General features: G+C 40.3%; 1 long non-coding RNA gene across 2 annotated transcripts in view; it reads right to left on the bottom strand.

Annotated features, from left to right (window-relative positions):
* The window catches only part of LOC127375288 (uncharacterized), a 346,390-nt gene that overhangs the window by 314,250 nt on the left and 9,447 nt on the right, over positions 1 to 22,693 (bottom strand). Inside the window, exon 2 of one of the 2 annotated variants that reach the window (XR_007887359.1) lies at positions 15,040 to 15,134. This is a non-coding gene — a long non-coding RNA (uncharacterized LOC127375288). Of the gene's footprint in view, positions 1 to 11,822; positions 11,930 to 15,039; positions 15,135 to 22,693 lie in introns of both variants that reach the window. The other variant, XR_007887360.1, reaches the window with a different exon arrangement.

The raw sequence follows: 22,693 nt of genomic DNA, 5'->3' as shown, positions 1-22,693 counted from the left end.
TGGTAATAAACCGGATTCTGATTCATAATCTACCACACCAAGTGAGACTGTAGCAGCAAATGTATAAGTGTATTGAACTGAGCAATGTTTGTTTAATTGCTCAACTTTACATGTTTTAGAAAAACTGTTTTACTTTTTTCAACTTCTTTACACAGTCTTGCTTTAGAGCTGCAACAAAAAACTTTGCACTTGATTGATGCACAGAGATTTGAATTGTGGTATTTTTGAAGGACTTCATTTGCAGGAAATCTCCATATTGACATTGTTATACTTATGATGAGTTAATTAGCACAAAATGGGAACAATTATGCTGATAGGGTTGCTTATCAATGCTAATGGCATCATTGGCCAGCTAGTGAGATTTCTGGTTTTCTGTTTGATTCAAACTTTCCTGCCAGAAGAGAAAAGAAAATAAAGTTCTTGTAGTCTTTGATATTTTTCTTTTGAAATCATACACAGAAACATAGACATATCTATGTGGAATGTGACTTCCTCATATCGGTCTTAGATGTTGTATTGATAACAAAAAGAATGTAATCTTTGTTTCCCCATTCATTGATTTGCTGATATTTTCTGCTATCTGGCCCGACAGGGAGGTTTTTCTTGAGATGTTTTCATTTAAAAAATTCTTAGATCAAAATGCTTGATGCCCGTCCTTTCATCTCCCACTGAGAATATCTCTTATTTGTTCTGCAGCATTGGCTGGCACAACAAAACAGGCACACTGCCACACAAAGTACACTGAAAAATAAGACAGTTTTGATGGATATCAATATGAATATCCGAAAATTAGAAACGGAAGAAAAAAATTCCTGATCTCCCAGGAAAAGAGAAGAAAATTAGATCTAATCGCTAAAAATTAAATGCTGTGATAAGACCTAATAAGACCAAACCCCAAAGCTGGCAATTTAAGGAGAATGGTCTTCAGAATTTGCTGCTTTGACAGACTTTTAAACAAAAACTGACAAACCACAGGTTTCCCTGGGAAACATTTCACAAGCTGTTTGCAACTTTTTGGCATGTTTATAATTGCCTGTTGCTGTCAGAGAGCTGTGTGGAAACACCTGGGCAGGGAGAGGGAGCCTCAGTAGGTTTGGATGTATTCTGCTGCATACATTTCCATCCCAATTCCACTGGCTGCACCTTCAACCAACACTGGGAGAAAAAATCTTAAGGCACAAGTTTTGTATTGAGTGGCACATTCTCACACATAGTGTACCCACTGACACTTTTTGGAAGAACCCACATCTCCCCAGCCATCAGCCAGTCACTTCCCAATCCAAGTCCCAAAGTGCATAACGCATATTCAGATTGTGAGAAGATCAAACTCAGCTCATTATTATGAAATGGTGTTTTATCTAGCTTCTTGTCACAAAAGGTTTATTGCAGGTCATTTTTATTGATGTTCAGCTGGTTTTGAACATGTGTAAAGCCTGTAAGGTAAGTTATTCCAGTATGTTTTAGTGCCATTTTAAAAGTATATTTTATTATTGTGATAATATTATGTATCATAATTATTTTGGCCCAGATAATTGTGACAGGAATGTTTCACATTGTTCCATGCCTACAGCCAGTATCTCAACTGTCAATTAAACATATAAAACAGCTAGGGCAGTACTGACTAACTGATTTGATCAGGGGAATCAGATTTGGCTGTTCATCAGGTGGACACAAACACGACTCCAGATGAATGATAATGTTGCTCTATGTCAGCTGGGTGTATAAACAGACAACTGCTGGCAAACAAGTTCACCATATTGACTTAGAAGTTGATGATATCTTCAGATTGTGACAAACTCCATGAAAGTTAGATGCGTCTGTCACATGATGCACCTGGGCCCGAAAAGACTATTTTGTGTACACTGTGAAAGAAGCGGCTGTAAAATAGTTGATACATTTTTTGCTGAGTGTTACAACCCCTGTGAAATTACTTGTTTTGCTATCAGAATTTGATGACATTTTTTTTTTTTTTTTCATCTAACTTTGAATTAAGAGTTTATTTTGACCAAACCAGTGTAGGTCATTGACTAACAAAGACCGTTTTGGTGGGTTTTATTTACCTTTATTTACCAGTCCAGTTTGAATTGTGTTTTACCTGCTAAGAGTCTTGTCATATACAGCACCTTTAATACCCTATGGCTTTAAGTTAGATCAATATTTATCACTGAGGGGGACCTGAGATACCTGCTCTACATGCACTTTGACCATTCTCTACTACAGTGGTTCCCAACCTCGGGGCCGGGAGGGTCACCAAAGCTTCATGGGGGTCAAAGGCAATCTTGATTTTAAAGGGTGTAAAAAAACATAAAAAATATACGTATTAGGTCTGTATCTCAGCATTTACTAATTTCTTTAAAGAAAACTCTTAATTAATTATTAATTAATACTTATTTTTAAAGTTTAGTTTATTTATATTCACAGATCCATCATGTACAGACTGATGACATTGTTCACTTACTGAATTCACCAAGCTCTTGTTTGGACTCAGTTGAATGCTCCTGAGACAGTTGTGTTTACTGATCTGATGTCAGTTTATTTCAGCTCTGTGGGCAGTAAAAGAGGCAAAGCCGTGCTGTTCAGACAAGATACTGTGGCGATGGATTCTCCAATACTGAACCTGCCCAGATTACTACACAGAGAATATTGAGCCAGTAATCAGAGCTGAATGGAGCTGAAATTGTGAACCCCATAGCCCCATCATTCTCAGCTGACCCCTGGCTTACCTCTAGCACACACACACACATTGGTAAAGAAGCACCGCAACGCGAAGACCATGAACAGATACATAAAGGTAAAATTTAGCTGCACCAATAAAGAGGGGGAAAATAAAAAAATGCAAGGAAAAAAGTGGTTAGCAGTTGAGACGGCTGTACACAGATCAGCACACACTCCACTGTATGCTCACAAACAAACAGCCAGAGGATGAGGTCTGCCTGGCTGAGTCGCTGTGTTAAAGTCAGTGAGGTGATATACCAGTGTCTACGGCCCCATAGGGGTGTGTGTCCTCCTGCTGCTACTGGTGATAAGAGAGGCTGACCTGTAGACTGCAGTCACACACTAACACCTCAGCGGGAGTAAGTGTGTGTGCCTGGCTGGGATACTGTAGGTGCGATGAAACACTGTGGGATGTTAAAACCAGAGATGACAGAGTGAGAGCATCCTCTACTACAGGTGCTCATATAGGCTTTTTATTTTCAAATTAACCATTCTCTCAGTTGACTTTGGATCAGAACAGAAACATTGGGCCTCATGCAAGAACCAGTTGACTGGAAAAAAATTTTCTTACAAGTGTTGGCATTCACCAGTGAAATGTTCTCTAAGGTATGAACAAAGTGGTCCAAATCTGTCGTATGAGTCATAAACAGATGCCTCTCTTCACAGGGGTAAAACATCAGTTTGTCCCACTATTCTATGGACCTCTACTTTGTTTTCTTGGACTTTGCTTGTTTTATAGATGCTGGATTATTGCCTGGCTCTGTATGGATTTGTTTCCTTGTTTGGACCCTGCATTACCTGGTTTTGACCTGAGCCTACATGCCTACGATATTATTCGTTATTATTATCATCTGGTGCACCAGCTCTGCCTATTCATCTGTCTTGCATTTGGGTCCTTGTGCTCCTTGTTACCCTGCTTTAATCTATATCTTAACATAACAGATAGTTGTTTGCTGCTATATTTTCAAATCATATATGTAACCTTTAATGCAAACTTAATATGTTGATCATAGTATCATCATGGCCTGCCAATTAACCTTGAGGTTTATCAGCATATTTCAGCACAGCAACGAATAGAGATCAATGGTTACTAGAAAAATGTTCTCCTTCTGACAGCTGCCTCAGGTTCTTTCTGCAGGTCTCTGTCCACTATCAGCCACTGTTGCACTGTATGGTGTCACATCACCAACTGTAGGCTATAATATTCTCTCGTCTAATATCTCCATGACTATCACGTCCCGAGTGACAGTCTGGTCTTGTTAGTCAAGGGCTGCTTTCCTTTAGAACGACAATATTTAGCATCTAACTTCATGTCAAACCATTCCCTCTTTACTGTATTTCTGTCACAGTACAGAGCTGCTTTGATGACATGCCGTTGAAATCTGCACTATCCATATTTTCTAAAGTGTTTTGGTCCTCTAATACATCTAATTACACTGCTGAAGTCTTACTGTTCTTTTTGTATGCAGGACTTGAAGCTTCATGGTTGGAAGTTCTTCTTTTTAGTCTCTGGTTACATTTCTGTGAATGAAACCTGCCCACAGACCAAGTAGTCTTATAAGGCAAATTTCTGGGCGGTGATTATGGCATTTTCAGTGTTGGATTTTAGGATGTGAGCATATGGCTATTTCCTGGAGGTACCAGTGCAAGTCTGGTATGAATCGAACTTGTAAAATTATCAGTATAAAAGAATGAAATGTTTATTTTTGGCCTGCACTAGAATATATTTCCTAAAATCAGACTCTGCGAGTCATTGGAACCCAAGTTGGCCAATGCTAGTAACTCCATTGCTATATGCCATTTATGTGTCAATAAGTAACCCCAGTTTCATGTTTCAGTGTTACATACAGACAAATGAAAGACTCTCTCTATGCAAAATTACATTTCAGTACACACAATGAAACACAAGCTAACCTGGAAGTAGAACAGTAGTTCAGTCAGTATATAGCAGTAACTGCTACAAGTTTTACTTATAAACTGCAAAGGTTTGAACCAAGTGTGAACCTATCGTTATGTCACCAATTGGTTTGGTGAGTACTGTTTTTGAAACCTGGAGTTTGATGTTATAGCCCCTCGCCGTCTTGGTGCTTTGGAACCAGCAGTGACTATATTTGGATGCGAGTGTGGAGCTGTGGAAGATATGCACTGCTATGCCGCTATTTTACTGCGAGTTGGCAGTGCTTGGTATTGGTTCATTTTCAAGCAGCCACGCACCCTGGTATCATATTCCAGATAAACAAAGTAAAATATTTTTGTAAACAAACTGAGGTGAGAAATAGGCAATGCAGTAACATTTAATCAGCACTGATAGGTTGACAGTTTGATCTGAGTTTGGACGGACTCATTTCACACAGTTTTCACATTCATCAGCTGAACACTTTACAGTGAAGTAGGAGACATCTTGAGTCCAGCAGGAAAACTTTAGAAATTAACATTCGCATATTAATAGATTCTGGAATTTTTAATGGGGTAGAAGGAGGAGATGACTATGTAAGGATTTTAATGTGGTAATTATACTTTTTTGTGGTAAAAAAAAAAAACGTATGAGACACACATTATCGTTCCAAACAGACTATTTGTAAAAGCTGTAATACATGTCGGGAGAGGCTCTTTAAGTATCAATAATTCATCTTCGTACTCCTGAATATTGCGTGTGTTAAAAACGCACGTGTAATCCATCATTCAGTATGACGCACTGGCTTTGGTGATGGACAGCTGAATGCAAGCATCTAAAGAGAGACATTAACATATACATCGACACAGGTTTCTCCTTTCAGATTAACAATCGCAGTGTTAAGCCGCTCCACTGGAGCTGTGGCTGTCAGGTCCTTATCAGCAGAGTAGCGGAGCCCTCATTGTCCCCCTCAGCACGTCAGCTGACGACAGCTTCACTGCAGGAGTAGCATGTAAAATGTATGTTACACCATGTGTTTATAGACCACATGTCTGGGAACAGCTTGCTCTGAGAAAGATGACTGCTTTACACAGTAATCAATAATGTCGTAAAACTATGTTTAATTGGTTCGTTAGTAATTGTTTGATTTATTTGACAGCTGAAGAATTGTTTTTTTTTGCTTGTTTACTTTTTAGCCTTCCCTGCAAAGTTATTGCTAGTTCCACAGTCATATTTGCTAACCCTCCCCTATTTTCCCACGCCACTCCCGTTTTGTATTGTCCTCTCCAAGTTTCCTCCCAGGTGCCCAAATTCTCCCAAGTTCATGTGAATTGTTCTGTACTCCTTTCTGAGAATTGTGAGTAAAATCTAACATAAAATGCTGTTGCTGTTCAAATTAATTCAATTCAATTCAGTTTTATTTGTATAGCGCCAATTCATAACAGAAGATATCTCAGGACACTTTTCAAATAGAGCAGGTCTAGACCGTACTCCTTACACATTATTATAGCAGTGTACCTATTATTTTGTGATTTTCATTCTTTAAAGGTCACCAGAATGCAGCAAATGTCTTTGAAACTACATTTCTCACTTTCAAAATCCTATCCCTATTTTTAAGGTCTCAAGACTGGCAGGTACGTCCACAGTCTTGCGTCCTCACACTGGGGCAATCAGGGTGCAAGAACCAAGCACACATTATTATGTATTATGTAGTCAAGACCACCTTTGACGATTCCAGGACAAGTCCAAGACCAGAGACTAGTTAAGACCGAGACAGAAAAAAAAAAAAGAAAGAATGCTTTTCCGTTGAGATGAGTTTTGTGATTGTGATTGCAAGTGACATGTGTCGTAACCAAGGCTATAATGGCGGCCAATGTCAATGCCCATTCCTAATTTGTTTTTAATTTAAACCAATACCCATTTTCTGAACAAGCATGACTCATCAATGGTTATGTTTTGGAGGAGGATGTTACGTCAGAAAAAAAAAAAACCTATATTGATGGACTAACTAGAATATCTCGCTATACTATATAAAAGAATAATATATAATAGAATATTATATAATAGAACAATATGGTGAGATTGTTATATAATAGAATAATACAGTGAGACCAATGGCCAAGTCGGAGTGCAAATACTAACAAGTCAGAGAAAATACAGCACTGCATTGTGGCTACATACAAGAGTTGAGTAGAGTAAAAAATCAGCCTGTAATTACCAATCTTTTATCATATTACTCATCTCTATTATTAGCCATGCTAGCAGCATGGCTCTATGAATGGTAGTGTTGGTTGGTCCATCTACTAGTTTGGTCCAGACTGAAATACCTCAATAACTTTTGAATGGATTGTCATGTAGGGGTGAGCAATATGGGCAAAAAATAATATCTCGTTATTTTGGGGGATTTTGGCGATAACGATAATCAGTCGATATCCTTTCAAATGTGATTGGAATTGTCTGAGTTAGGGCTTGTGTCCACCAAACACTGAGAGCGTTCAAAAACTCATTTTCCGAGCGCCCCAGCAGTGTTAAAAGTTGAACAGATTTCAACTTGAAGCGCTCTGAGCGCTGCGCTAAAAAAAGTCTTTTCGAAACCAAACCATTTCCATGCCAGAGAGGTAGACCCACCCTCGGCACTAAATCATCTGAAGTACCGGTAGCTTCAGGGACTGGAGGTGTTTGCATTTTCTCTCTACCATCACAACGCGCTGCTAAACTGTTGCAAGGAGGAGAGCTGTAGAGAGCGTTGCTGCACCGTGTATTAATACTCGATAATGGAAATTTGCACATCGTCAAAACAACAATGATGATATTATCGCAAACGATATATATCGCCCACCTCTATTGTCATGACATTTTATACAGACATTCATGGACCTCAGAGGATGAAGCATGTTGCCTTCTGACCTTTTATCTAGCACCATGAGTTTGACATTTTTGTTAATATTGAGGGCCAGTATATTTATATTTGCAGTGTTTTTAAATGGGTCAGTTCTGTTTAGTTCTGTTGATGGTGATATATATTACGTTTGTTAACTGGTAATGTTGCCAGGTGATGATTACAATATTCAGTGTTCATTATACTGTTTATAGGCCCTGTGGGGTTATGGTGGACACTTACAGGCTGCTCCAGATATCAACTGATTGTTTCTATGTGATATTGTATGTATGTTTTATTACGTGTTTTTATGCTTACTACAGCACATTGGGTGGAGGAACTTAGTGGCTTTTGCCATGGAGATGCACACAGCGATTGTAAAAATAAGAAAGAAGATCATCAGGTCATAAGAAAGTAGTTAGAATTCCAATGTTAAAGCCCCTACAAGATTTTGTGTTGATTCTGACACCCCCTGTGGACAAATGTCGTAGTGTTTCTACTGCCTTGTTTATTTGATTTCAAGGAGAATCTGACCCAGTGGCAGGCATTAAGAATAACTATGTAGAAATATTCTCTCACTGATGATTTGTTTGTTTATGTTGGTCATATAGAGACATCTGTATTAAATTGAGACTGTTTCATAATCTGTTAAAGATTACTGGTAGAACGTTTATGTGATTCCTGGTAAGGGAAGGCAAGGATCTAGAATGAAATGTATTTTTTCTTAGCATTTTTTTCTTTTTGGGCAGGTGCAAAAATGTAGCTACCAGGAGTCTAAAACTATCTGCAAAACTGTTGAACCCAAATTTCTGGAGAGAAATTTAGATATGAGATAGCTAAAGAGTAAGCTGTCGGAGTGAAAGAGAGAGTGTGTGCCACTGAGTTAGACCGAGAGGAGGACAAGACATGAATAAAACATCCCCAACAGATTGACTGTCAGGCAGAGCAGTGAGTGGCTCCCATATAGACTGAGAGTGAGGAAGCCAAAAGCTTGATTCACATGCATGGCCCTCTTCCTCTTATAGCCATCTATTATAGCTCACAGCACATCCATTTACTCGAATGTCAGAGCTGGCTGCTTCACACAAAGAGACAGGCACATTTGTATACATAAATAATTACTAAGCCTACAAACCCAAACTGTTAACTGCAGCGCTATCTCCTCTGTCATTCATGAGTGACGTGTGCAAAAGTAAGAGAGTGAAGATTTTTTTTTAAGTTAAATCATCATTGCTGCAGAAAGTGAATGTGTTGAAACTGAGTGGAAATACATGATTTATGTGCGTTTTGATTTGAGTGTTACAAAAAAATGGCTTACAACTTGAAATATTTTGGGATCTCCCCTTATGTCTCGTATCCATCTGGATTTTTGAGCACATAAGTTTGGTATATCCAAATTGTGTAAATTCTGCTCTTTCTCATTGTACCCTGTTCTTACCTAAAATAGTTCAGAGCAGAGTTATTACAGTTTTGTATTTTTCATTGGTTTTTATTTTATTTTGTTTCTAATGTTTGTTTCAATTCAGTTTAGTTTTTATTGTTTAAAAATGTTTAATTTTACTGTAGTTTTTAGTGTTTTTAGTTTTTAGTTTTTACTATACTATGGAGGTATCTGTCAGGGGTAATATTTAGGAAGTTCAGAATAGGTATTACCTTACAAACACATTGGGGCCTGTGCAGGATTTAGTTGCATCTACTGGTGAGATTGCAACCAACTGAAAACCGCTCGCCTCACCCTCCCCTTTTAAACATGTGGGAAAAGCTACAGTGGCCATTGAAACTAGTGAAAAATGTGAAACACCAGAGAGCCAGTGTTTGATTTGTCCGTTCTGGGATACTGTAGAAACATGGTTCAACATGGTGGACTCTCAGAAAGTAGTTTCTCTTTTTATGTATAAACAGGACAGTATAAATCATCTAACCCTATCCTAAACCTAACCCTTTTTAAAAAAAAATCTTTTCATGTTCAAGTCTTGTGAAGCTGGTGTTAAGGTGCAGTCGGAGAAGTGGTCGGATAACTGGGCAGGTAGGTCAGAACGGCTGTCAGAGGGACAGTCTGATGCTGAAGTCCAATCCAATCCAATCCACTTTATTTATATAGCACGAATTTAACAAACACAAGGTTTCCAAAGTGCTGCACAAAAAGATATACAGAATAAATAGATAACACAATCGAAAATACACAATAAAAGATAAAAGCAATAAGATAAAATAAAATAAAATAAGTAAAATAAATAACAGAAATAAATAAAAAGCACTGCCAACACAAGATAAAAATATGCATGTATACACATAGAATCAACACTCTACATGGTATCAAAAGCCGAAGAAAAGAGGTGGGTTTTAAGAAGAGTTTTAAAATGAGACAGAGAGGTGGCCTGTCTAATGTGCAGCGGCAATCCATTCCAAAGTTTTGGAGCTTCAACGGCAAACGCTCGTTCCCCTCTGAGCTTAAGCCTAGCTTTAGGCACTGTCAGGAGCAGCTGGTCAGCTGACCTGAGAGATCGGCTGGGAGTGTAGGGGTGCAGCAGCTCAGAGAGGTAAGAAGGGGCAAGGCCATTCAAAGCTTTAAAAGCAAATAAAAGAATTTTAAAATGAATCCTAAAATGGACCGGCAACCAGTGGAGTGAAGCTAAAATAGGTGAAATGTGCTCGTACTTGCGTGTGCCAGTTAAAAGACGTGCAGCAGCATTTTGTACCAGTTGAAGACGAGAAATGGAGGACCCACTAACCCCCATATAAAGTGCATTACAGTAATCCAGCCGAGTGGTCACAAAGGCGTGGATTACTGTCTCAAAGTGCTGTCTCTGAAGGACTGATTTGATTTTTGCCAGCTGCCTTAACTGGAAAAAGCTAGACTTTACCACAGCTTTAATCTGGCTGTCAAATTTAAGGTCTGTGTCAACTTTTACCCCAAGATTTTTTGCAATTGGTTTGCGATATTGCGCTAAAGAACCCAGATCAACTGGGGGGGGGGTCACAGAAGTGCCACCAAAGACCATGACTTCTGTCTTTTTTTCATTAAAATTCAGAAAATTCAAAGACATCCAAGTTTTAAGGTCGTGTAAGCACTTTAGCAGTGGGTCAACAGAGTAGGAATCTGATTTTTTGAGGGGGACATAGATCTGGCTGTCATCCGCATAACAGTGAAAAGAAATGCCATGTTTCCTGAGAATGGAACCAAGTGGGAGTAGATAAAGAGAAAATAAAAGAGGGCCAAGCACAGAGCCCTGTGGGACCCCACATGAGAGAGGAGCAGTGGAGGACACAGAGTCATCAAGGCTGACACAGAAAGTCCGATGTGACAGGTAGGACCTGAACCATTCCAGTGCTGAGCCACTGATGCCCACCCACTGCTCCAAACGAGCGATCAGGATTTCATGATCCACTGTATCAAATGCTGCAGTCAAATCTAAAAGTACAAGGACAACACAGTGTCCAGAGTCAGTATAACTGTGAGACATGATGGCCCAATAGTGGGAAAAACCTCCTTGAATAACCGGGGCGGGACAGTATCATTCGGAGACCCTGAGGGCTTCAAATGACCCACAATCTCCCACAAAAGTATGTCATTACTGTAAGGAAAGAGGACACTGGAAAGCTGAGTGTTCTGCTATAAGAGCAAAGAGCAAGTGTAATGGGGATGTTTGTGTCACACCCTCTACTTCTGACCCCTCTCCCTCATAGCCAGGAGCTATTCCCTCTCTCTCCGTACTCTGATTACAGGAGTAGGGTCAGGTGTGCAGGTGTTGGTCAGCAAGCTGCTAATTACCTCCAATCTTTGTTTCTTTGCTTCTTCTTTAAAAACCGTGATTCAGCTCCACCACAACAGCAGATCGTAGACTCAGCTACACAGTTAGCCTCGTTCTTGTTTTGAACTTATGCTTGTGTGAGCTTTTGCTTATTCTTGTCTCCCTGGTCCAACTCCAGCCTCCGTCCCTCTCCTGCTCTGCCTGGAAAACTTAGTGGATCAGACCTGGCTTTATCAGTCTGGCTTTCGTCTGCCAGTTTCCCTGCCTTGCCTTGTGTAGCTCCTCAGCACCTGGACCTGGACTCCGGCTGCTAGCTTTAATGTCTCCCCTGGTTCCTTCATTCTTAACAATAATATCAGCTTGTTAATAAATTCTTCCTTGTTCCAGTTCCTTGTCTCTGCCTCTGTATTCTGCACTTGGGTTTTCTGTACTAGCCCACATAACAGGATGTCTTGTGGACAGTTTGTCTTGTGGCTTCTTGTCATTGGAGTTCTCTCTGTTGTCGTCATCATCATCTTCTTCATGTTCATCGTCATCAGTCACTACTATTAGTGTAGTTGTTGCTACTGTTGTTGCGTTGCACCTGTCTGTCTGTCTCTCTCTCTCTCTCTCTCTCTCTCTCTCTCTCTCTCTCTCTCTCTCTCTCTCTCTCTCTCTCACCCCAACTGGTCGAGACAGACGACCACCCACCTAGAGCCGGGGTCTGTCCTAGGTTTCTGCCACTTAAAAGGAAGTTTTTCCTTGCCCCCGTTGCCAAGGTCTTGCTCATGGTGGTACTGTTGGGTCTCTGTAAATAATGTTATAAAGAGTTCGGTCTAGACCTGCTCTATTTGAAAAGTGTCCTGAGATAACTTCTGTTATGAATTGGCGCTATACAAATAAAATTTAATTGAAATAGTTCCAGATTTTGAGGCGCACTGGTTTAGATTTCTCTTTTGCGCTGTTCTCTTAAGCTCTTTTTCTTGGAATCTTGGTGCTATCTAGCAAACCAGCCTGCATTTCCACTAATTTTAGTAAAACCGTAGTATTCAGTTGCATCATCAAAAGTGGTTCACAATGCACAACAACCTGTAGAATATGCGCTTTGGTTCCTAAGTAAAAACCTGCTACGGTTTGATTCCAGCTGGGAACCAACTTTTTCAGGTTCTGGACCCATTTATTTTTGGCGTTCCGAATGATTAAAAACTAGGTGCCCAAACCAGAACAGAGCCAATCCTCTGTTGGTGGAAAAGGCCAGTTATAGGAGTAAAACTGGTGATTTTGTATCTGCACATGCTATGGGTCTGCAGATGATTCTGGTGCCACTGCGTATGTTAAGTGTGATCTGGTGAAGGGTGAGGTTAACATGGGTGTTCACTCTGCACTGCTAAGTGAAGGTACAGCTGTCATTCCGGGAAATGGTCCAGCTGGTAGTCGTGTTAGGGCCCATGTTCCCTCACCACCTGTACATGTATGCTTAGCTTCTCTTTCAGAACAGCCTGAATGGTTTCAGTTGTATCTCGCAATGTCAACTGTTCCTGTTGTTATGCTGACTTAACCTTATTATGAACAAAGGTTGTGGCCGGCTAAGTTCTGCGTTATTACACAGTATTTTGTGGTCTACATCTGGTCTAGAGCCATGCTTTTATCGCTGGTTTTGCCTTTTCTCTTTCCCAACTCATTTGTCTTCCACTTTTCTCTTCTGACTTTCCACTTTAGTTGAGCAATCTGCGATCAACCTTCTCCTTTCCTATACTTACTTAGATATGCTATATGTGCTAGGCTATGGTTAAAAGATAAAAGCAACAATTCAATCAGGAGAGACAAGTGAAATAAAGTAAAGATAATTGTATTCAGCAGCAGCAAGATAAATCCCAGATGGAGTCCAGACACTGGTGGTGGCTGATGACTCTGCTGAGGCTGATGCAATAATGAAACTGATGAAACTGCAAAGACTGGGCAGTGATGGGAGGTGGAGGGGGGGGGTATAACGGCAGCGTGGATGAACTGAGGGCAAGGAGAGAGAATCATAATTAAAAAGACAGCAGCAAGCTGTGTTATTGGATAGATGAGACCAGCTGATGAGACCAGCTGATATCTCAATTGACAGCAGGATGGAAAGAATAAACTACAGGCCTATATGCAAAACAATAGTGTTCCTGACTCAACTTTCGCGAGAGCTTCATTTGTCAAGTTAGCCAATGTTAGCAAAATGCTAGCTAACTTGGTAATGATTGATGTGGTTTATCTAGCTAGTTAGCTATCATTTTGATAACATTATCAAGCTTACTTGAGATAAAATATATATATGTCGCTCAACCTTCAAAATGTGGTTGCCTTTTCAACACAAATGAGCCTAGCACATAGCATATCTAAGGGCAGGAAAGGAGAGTTCTGACCAAGGCTTGCTCAACTGTTATTGGAGCACAGAGCAAAAAGGGGTGGGACTTACAAAGGTTTAATTAATGATTAAATGTTTAAATCCAGTCCCAGTGTAAGAGCCGGACTGTGTGTTTGTCAAATGATGTGATGCTGTGACAATTCAAGCTTTTGCCTTTGAGAATTCCTTGAAGAATTTGATAACCTCCTGCATCAGTCTCTCTGTGGATTTACTGTCATCACCAACATTCAGGCCTTGCCCCCCCCCATTTGTGCTATCGATCACCGCTAACAGTCCAAGTTCAATTCTGATAATGAAGATGTAGCGGTCTTTGAAGCCCAGCAATCAAACACTTGCTTCATTTCACTTTTGTGTCCCACCGAGACTTCAAAACAGCTTTCCATTGATTACATTGACTAAAGAAATGACAGGTCAGTGTTGCTGGCGCTCCGGTTGAGTTTTCCTGTCTGCTCCTCCAACTGCAGCAACTAATCCATGTCCATCAATGGCCACTTGGGGAATGGTGGGCTATCTTCACACTGAAGTGAAATCATTGGTGAGAAACCAACATGATGGCCCAATAGTGGGAAAAACCTCCTTGAATAACCGGGGCGGGACAGTATCATTCGTAGACCCTGAGGGCTTCAAATGACCCACAATCTCCCACAAAAGTATGTCATTACTGTAAGGAAAGAGGACACTGGAAAGCTGAGTGTTCTGCTATAGAGCAAAGAGCAAGTGTAATGGGGATGTTTGTGTCACACCCTCTACTTCTGACCCCTCTCCCTCATAGCCAGGAGCTATTCCCTCTCTCTCCGTACTCTGATTACAGGAGTAGGGTCAGGTGTGCAGGTGTTGGTCAGCAAGCTGCTAATTACCTCCAATCTTTGTTTCTTTGCTTCTTCTTTAAAAACCGTGATTCAGCTCCACCACAACAGCAGATCGTAGACTCAGCTACACAGTTAGCCTCGTTCTTGTTTTGAACTTATGCTTGTGTGAGCTTTTGCTTATTCTTGTCTCCCTGGTCCAACTCCAGCCTCCATCCCTCTCCTGCTCTGCCTGGAAAACTTAGTGGATCAGACCTGGCTTTATCAGTCTGGCTTTCGTCTGCCAGTTTCCCTGCCTTGCCTTGTGTAGCTCCTCAGCACCTGGACCTGGACTCCAGCTGCTAGCTTTAATGTCTCCCCTGGTTCCTTCATTCTTAACAATAATATCAGCTTGTTAATAAATTCTTCCTTGTTCCAGTTCCTTGTCTCTGCCTCTGTATTCTGCACTTGGGTTTTCTGTACTAGCCCACATAACAGGATGTCTTGTGGACAGTTTGTCTTGTGGCTTCTTGTCATTGGAGTTCTCTCTGTTGTCGTCATCATCATCTTCTTCATGTTCATCGTCATCAGTCACTACTATTAGTGTAGTTGTTGCCACTGTTGTTGCGTTGCACCTGTCTGTCTGTCTCTCTCTCTCTCTCTCTCTCTCTCTCTCTCTCTCTCTCTCTCTCTCTCTCACCCCAACTGGTCGAGACAGACGACCACCCACCTAGAGCCGGGGTCTGTCCTAGGTTTCTGCCACTTAAAAGGAAGTTTTTCCTTGCCCCCGTTGCCAAGGTCTTGCTCATGGTGGTACTGTTGGGTCTCTGTAAATAATGTTATAAAGAGTTCGGTCTAGACCTGCTCTATTTGAAAAGTGTCCTGAGATAACTTCTGTTATGAATTGGCGCTATACAAATAAAATTTAATTGAAATAGTTCCAGATTTTGAGGCGCACTGGTTTAGATTTCTCTTTTGCGCTGTTCTCTTAAGCTCTTTTTCTTGGAATCTTGGTGCTATCTAGCAAACCAGCCTGCATTTCCACTAATTTTAGTAAAACCGTAGTATTCAGTTGCATCATCAAAAGTGGTTCACAATGCACAACAACCTGTAGAATATGCGCTTTGGTTCCTAAGTAAAAACCTGCTACGGTTTGATTCCAGCTGGGAACCAACTTTTTCAGGTTCTCGACCCATTTATTTTTGGCGTTCCGAATGATTAAAAACTAGGTGCCCAAACCAGAACAGAGCCAATCCTCTGTTGGTGGAAAAGGCCAGTTATAGGAGTAAAACTGGTGATTTTGTATCTGCACATGCTATGGGTCTGCAGATGATTCTGGTGCCACTGCGTATGTTAAGTGTGATCTGGTGAAGGGTGAGGTTAACATGGGTGTTCACTCTGCACTGCTAAGTGAAGGTACAGCTGTCATTCCGGGAAATGGTCCAGCTGGTAGTCGTGTTAGGGCCCATGTTCCCTCACCACCTGTACATGTATGCTTAGCTTCTCTTTCAGAACAGCCTGAATGGTTTCAGTTGTATCTCGCAATGTCAACTGTTCCTGTTGTTATGCTGACTTAGCCTTATTATGAACAAAGGTTGTGGCCGGCTAAGTTCTGCGTTATTACACAGTATTTTGTGGTCTACATCTGGTCTAGAGCCATGCTTTTATCGCTGGTTTTGCCTTTTCTCTTTCCCAACTCATTAGTCTTCCACTTTTCTCTTCTGACTTTCCACTTTAGTTGAGCAATCTGCGATCAACCTTCTCCTTTCCTATACTTACTTAGATATGCTATATGTGCTAGGCTATGGTTAAAAGATAAAAGCAACAATTCAATCAGGAGAGACAAGTGAAATAAAGTAAAGATAATTGTATTCAGCAGCAGCAAGATAAATCCCAGATGGAGTCCAGACACTGGTGGTGGCTGATGACTCTGCTGAGGCTGATGCAATAATGAAACTGATGAAACTGCAAAGACTGGGCAGTGATGGGGGGGGGGGTATAACGGCAGCGTGGATGAACTGAGGGCAAGGAGAGAGAATCATAATTAAAAAGACAGCAGCAAGCTGTGTTATTGGATAGATGAGACCAGCTGATGAGACCAGCTGATATCTCAATTGACAGCAGGATGGAAAGAATAAACTACAGGCCTATATGCAAAACAATAGTGTTCCTGACTCAACTTTCGCGAGAGCTTCATTTGTCAAGTTAGCCAATGTTAGCTAGCTAACTTGGTAATGATCGTTGTGGTTTATCTAGCTAGTTAGCTATCATTTTGATAACATTATCAAGCTTACTTGAGATAAAATATATATATGTCGCTCAACCTTCAAAATGTGGTTGCCTTTTCAACACAAACGAGCCTAGCACATAGCATATCTAAGGGCAGGAAAGGAGAGTTCTGACCAAGGCTTGCTCAACTGTTATTGGAGCACAGAGCAAAAAGGGGTGGGACTTACAAAGGTTTAATTAATGATTAAATGTTTAAATCCAGTCCCAGTGTAAGAGCCGGACTGTGTGTTTGTCAAATGATGTGATGCTGTGACAATTCAAGCTTTTGCCTTTGAGAATTCCTTGAAGAATTTGATAACCTCCTGCATCAGTCACTCTGTGGATTTACTGTCATCACCAACATTCAGGCCTTGCCCCCCCCCCATTTGTGCTATCGATCACCGCTAACAGTCCAAGTTCAATTCTGATAATGAAGATGTAGCGGTCTTTGAAGCCCAGCAATCAAACACTTGCTTCATTTCACTTTTGTGTCCCACCGAGACTTCAAAACAGCTTTCCATTGATTACATTGACTAAAGAAATGACAGGTCAGTGTTGCTGGCGCTCCGGTTGAGTTTTCCTGTCTGCTCCTCCAACTGCAGCAACTAATCCATGTCCATCAATGGCCACTTGGGGAATGGTGGGCTATCTTCACACTGAAGTGAAATCATTGGTGAGAAATGAGTGCATCAGAGAGAGACAAATGTTCTATTGGCGTTCAGATTAATACACAACACACTCTCCTTTTCACAAGCAGATATGGATTTGATTTCTCTCTGTCTCTCCTTCTTCCGCCCTGTGTGTTTAATTGCAGCTGCTACTGAGAGGTACAGTGCAGTGACAGGTCAGGATTGGTAGAAAATAGCCAAAGGTAGCGAGGGAGGTGGTGGAAGAGGTGAAGGGATGCGATAATAAAACTCCCAGGTGTCCTCTAGCAGCTAAACCTCATGTTCTTTTTTCCTTTTTTCACTCTCTTTCAGAATCTCTCGCCCCTGTACACACTGTCGTTTGTTGTCCATGTACCTGCAACTTGATCCCCCAGGTTCAGCTCTCCACTCATTGGGTTTTTTCCTCTGCACTTTCTCTCCTTAAACAAATCCCCACTCCCCACCCTGCCATTCTTCACACACAAACTTAAACACACTTGTCTCGTTTTTTTCTCTGCATCGATTCTGTGACAGACTGCTTCTTTCACGTGTAAAAGTGCATGTCTGCGTGTTTAGGCATTGTCACTCTCAGTCTGATGGTTTATCCTACTACATTACTCTGTTTAGTCAAGTAAGAATTTATATATGTATAGCCTAAAATCACAATTCAGGGGGCTTTTTAATCTGTCAAACATCCACCACCCTCTCAGACCATTGATTTACCTGCTCTATTCACGTTTCCAGAATTTTGAAGGAGAAATTAATTAAAATGAGGAACAATATGTAAAATTGATGTTGCATTTAGCAAATATCTTCCTGTAAATTTGAGAATTTAAGAATGATCATTTTTCATTTTAATTGATCACACTGTATGCTGCTAATGTGCTGAAGCTAGCTGATATAAGCAAACTACAACCAGAGCCCCTCTACGGAGAGCCTGGCCACTCTCTATTAAGTCCCATTGTACTGAATTTTGGTTGCAGTTCCACCAGAGTTCCACTGGGGGCTAGACGGCTAAATTTGTCTCTTTCACCTGATTGTCGTTGAGAAATCTCAGATTTGATTGTAGTTTTTGCAAGTTCAACATGGGTTATAGGTCGAAAGTTGAATGAACGAGTACTTATGTCCTTTCCATTTCTTACAGGTTGAGTTGTTGTTGCCCATAACGCGCTAGCATTCTGCTAATGAACGCTGATTGGTCAGTGAAGGACTGATTACGACCAGAGATCCCGCTTGATGGCATCGTGGCATCCGAAGTGGGACCAGAATGTTAAGGCGGATTTTTTCGCCCAAGTTCTTTTTTTTTAACACAGCAACTTTTTTTGGGTTGCTGGTACTTTTATCTGCCTATCGTTATGTCTGTGTTGTCGATGCCTCGAGAGAAAAGGAAGTGCAGAGCGCTGAAGCACAAAGTGACTCGACTTGCCGTTAAGCGGTATCTCTGGCCGTACGATGTGTGTGACGTCATTGACATTTTAAAAGACTTTTTAAAGCAAATAAGTGACTCTAAAAAATCTAACACCCAGCAATGTGTCATTTCTTTGCATCCCCTTTCGAATGCAACATTCAAGTTACTAGACAAAAAATTATATCCTGAGAAAAGTGGATTTTGAGGGGAATAGCTCCATAGAGTTCCATTCATTCTGCACTCATCCTGTGAGCGCCCTCATATGGAACCAGAGTGGAACTGCAACAGTTCAGAACCCGGACGTTTACAGAGAGTGGAACTTCTCTCCTTATTAGACATTCTCTGCTACAACACTAACTTGTTTGCTAACAAGCACCATGAGAGCGGCTAATGTCACCATGCTATCACGCCCACAATGACAATGTTGCTTCTCTTTTTGTGACAATGTTAACATGTGGATGTTTAGCAGGTAATGGTTGCCATGTTCACTAGATTAGCACGCTGACATGCTAACATTTGCTAGTTAGCACAAAACAGAGACATATAAAGTAAAACTGAAGCTAAAGAGAATATTATGAGTTTTGCAGGTCTTTGGTTCACCAAAACCCATACACCAAACTGGACAAAAACATGTTTGACTTAATGGAAAAAGAAAAACTATATATATATATATATTATGTGGAACATGAGTGTTCATACTAAATTTCATGGCAATCCATCGAACTTTGTTGAACTATTTCACTCTGAACCAAAAATCTCAACCTCATTGTGGTGCTAGATGGAGGCTTTTTTAGTTAAAATGATCCTGGCAAAACTTCTCCCCAACCTGTTTCACAGATGAAAAAAGAAATTAAGAAACCTAGAAAGATTATCCTGGCAAACCTTTATTCATGTATGTGCTTATTACAGAGACAACACTGTGTGTGAGTGTGTGTGAGATCAGAGATAAATCCTCCTCTTTGATTCTTGACAGATGTACACCAAACTCGTACATTTTGAAATAACTGAACACTTAAATGTATGGATTATACCATCAAAACATGTCTTTTCAACTTATTCAGCCCCAGGGATCTCCTTAGTGGATTGATCAGTACAAACACATGCTGTGTGGACCTTGACACTATTCACAACTTGATTAGAATTTTGAGTCAAGTTGCAAAGGTTTCCATAAATATATAATATGTCAGGCTGCATTTAGTGAATATCTTAGATTTGAATGTTTTCCTCAGAGTGATAGCCATCAGTAAAGCCAAGTTGTGAATCATAGATTACATATCTGAACAGTTCTAATGTAATTTTACGACTATGCAAGAATGAATGTAAGGGATATATTGAACATTAGATCTTACACATATGTCTAATATCCTTCCAGTGGCTCAAAGGAAATGATCACTCACTTCCCTTGTAGGCCTTTAGCCCCTGTGCACCCGTTCAGAAAATGATGATGTTTTACCCTTCGTGCAAAAAAGTTAGTTCCTAGAAAGTGCTATAAAAACATATATGATTTTTTTTTTTACATTAAATCTTTTGACCAACTTGAGGTCATAACTATTCAATTTACATGTACATGTAATTTTAACCCTTTAATGCCATTTTGGGAATATTAACCCACATGTTTTAAATGATAAAAACACAAAATATGTAACAATTTGTTTGTGTGTGTGTGTGTGTGTGTGTGTGTGTGTGTAGGTGTGTGTAGGTGTGTGTGTGTGTGTGTGTGCGTGTGTGTGCGTGTGTGCGTGTGTGTGTGTGTGTCAGTAAGAGAGTTCAGTCAGTATACTTGCTGCACTTGGTACACTGGGTCCAGACCTTTCGCTGTTGTGTGCAAAATATGCATTGCTTGCGCCTCATCAGGGGCTCGGCCTCTGATACTGGCTCTTCCCTTTGTTCTGTTTCTTGGCCTTAGACCTGTGCCAGTGTGGCTGCTGCTGGTGTGCATAGCATGCAGCGTCTTTCGGCCATCATTGGGCCAACTAGGGATTTCCCCAACTCCTCAAGAAACTGTGGTGCGAAATTTTGGTCTTCCTCTGTCCTCAGCCCGGAGGCTCCTTGTCGCTTCATCCCGGGATCTGTAGACTCCAGCCAGGATTAGCAACCCGATAAAGGCCCACAACTCCTCTTCATCTACATCTCTTCAGTCCAATGCTGTTCGTCTTCCCTGCAGATTGGTGTTCTTGAGGATAAGCTGAATAATTTTCTCACTAATGAGGTGAGACACCGGTTGGGAGTAAAACTGATGTCTGTGGGCATAAGAAACGGACAGGGATGTGCAAAATGTGATGTGCAAAAAAAAAAAAAAACACTTTCTGTTTCTCTGTACACAAACACACACATTCATCATTTTCTCAATACACACATTCATATCACACTTTTACATCAATACCAATGCACCCAGACCATTTTAGTTGTAATCATGTATTCTGTTGCCAAGCAATAGTCAAAAATGCAACAAAAAAGGCCACAATGCAACAGCATATAATGGAGCCCTCAGCTATATAGTGGAAAATGTTTGCAAAATTTTTTTGAATATTTTTAATTGAAAAATGCAAAAAATGTACCAAGGGGTGCATAAGGGTTAATTCACTGACAGTAGTATGTATTCAATATGTATTATCTACCGATAGTGGGGCTCTCACATCATAAAGATAACAAAAGATGTTTGATCATGTGGTGAAGTATGTCCATAGGAGGTGTTGTCTTCACCACCATTGCAGTAAGCTTCTGTTGTTGGGATAGGATTCCTTCAGTGTTCATGGTTCAAGAGGTCCAATTCTCCTCCTCTCCAAAACAAACGGAACCGCTGATTAAAACCACTAAAATACTGAATAAAGCAGTTCCACCTTAACAATCACTGTTTCTCCCACACTGTTGGACAGACAAAGGACGTCCTGGAGGGGCTGCGAGCCGAGCTGCTGCTAACGTTAGCTCAGCTTGTTTCTCTGATAACTTAAGATCCAGACGTCTGATGACTAAAATCCTTCATCTGGTTCAAATCTAGAGTTAAAAAGCACCAAGATCTAAACAGTGGATGGTAACAATGTGGCTTCAGACTGGATAAACAGTCAATGTATGACAGCTTCTGACAGACAACCACAACGCTGACGCAGGCACAAAGGGGATATGACGCCATCGACAGACGACCACTGAAACGCAGCGTTACCTGAATAAAATGACAGATTTATCTGAGTTTGAACATCATTGGAAACAGTTGGGATAATGTAAGCACACAACTCAACTACATATACACTGTAAAAAATGGTAATATAATATTAGGGTGCCAAAAAAATACTGTAAAATAACAGAATTTTTTTTTATTATATTGTTAATTGTTACTTATTTTACATAATTTTAGAAATGTATTAACAACATAACATTTGAATTTAACAGTTTCATCTTTTAAATAAACAGTATTTAAACATATATTATATGAATTTGCAAATATATTTTAACTGTCTTTCTATATAAAAAAAGGAAATTTACTTTAAATAAGGAGAGATTTTATGATTATTTATTTTATTTTTCAAGTTATTTTACATTAGACAATGTTTATAGACATTTTAATGTGGAAATCTTATAGCTTTAACAGCAATTGCAAAAAAAGGACAAAGGGGAAAAGCAAATGGACATAATTATTATTGAAAACTATATTTCTGTTGAAAGGAGAAACTCAGAGAATTCACATCGCCCCTAAATTGTCTAGGAACCTCGCACTTCCCAGAAGAGAGTAGCATAGATTCTAATGTTTATTAAAGTGGGAAAATCGTTGTTTTTTTGCCAGAAGTCATGACACATGTATGTTCTGCTTTTAAAAACTGCAAGCAGAGGAGGAAAAAGAAGACATACGTCATTAAAACGGAATTTCCTCGAAAGGGAGTAATACACTACGCATTCTTTTAGTTTAAGTTGCCACACATCTAACCAAATGATATAATAAAGAGGATCTGAAATAACGTTCTTGGAGGACTT

This window comes from Dicentrarchus labrax, unplaced genomic scaffold (assembly GCF_905237075.1).
Source record: "Dicentrarchus labrax unplaced genomic scaffold, dlabrax2021, whole genome shotgun sequence".
Classification (NCBI taxonomy): domain Eukaryota; kingdom Metazoa; phylum Chordata; class Actinopteri; family Moronidae; genus Dicentrarchus; species Dicentrarchus labrax.
Note: the sequence above shows the minus strand (reverse complement) of the source record. Positions and strands in the feature narration are given on the sequence as shown.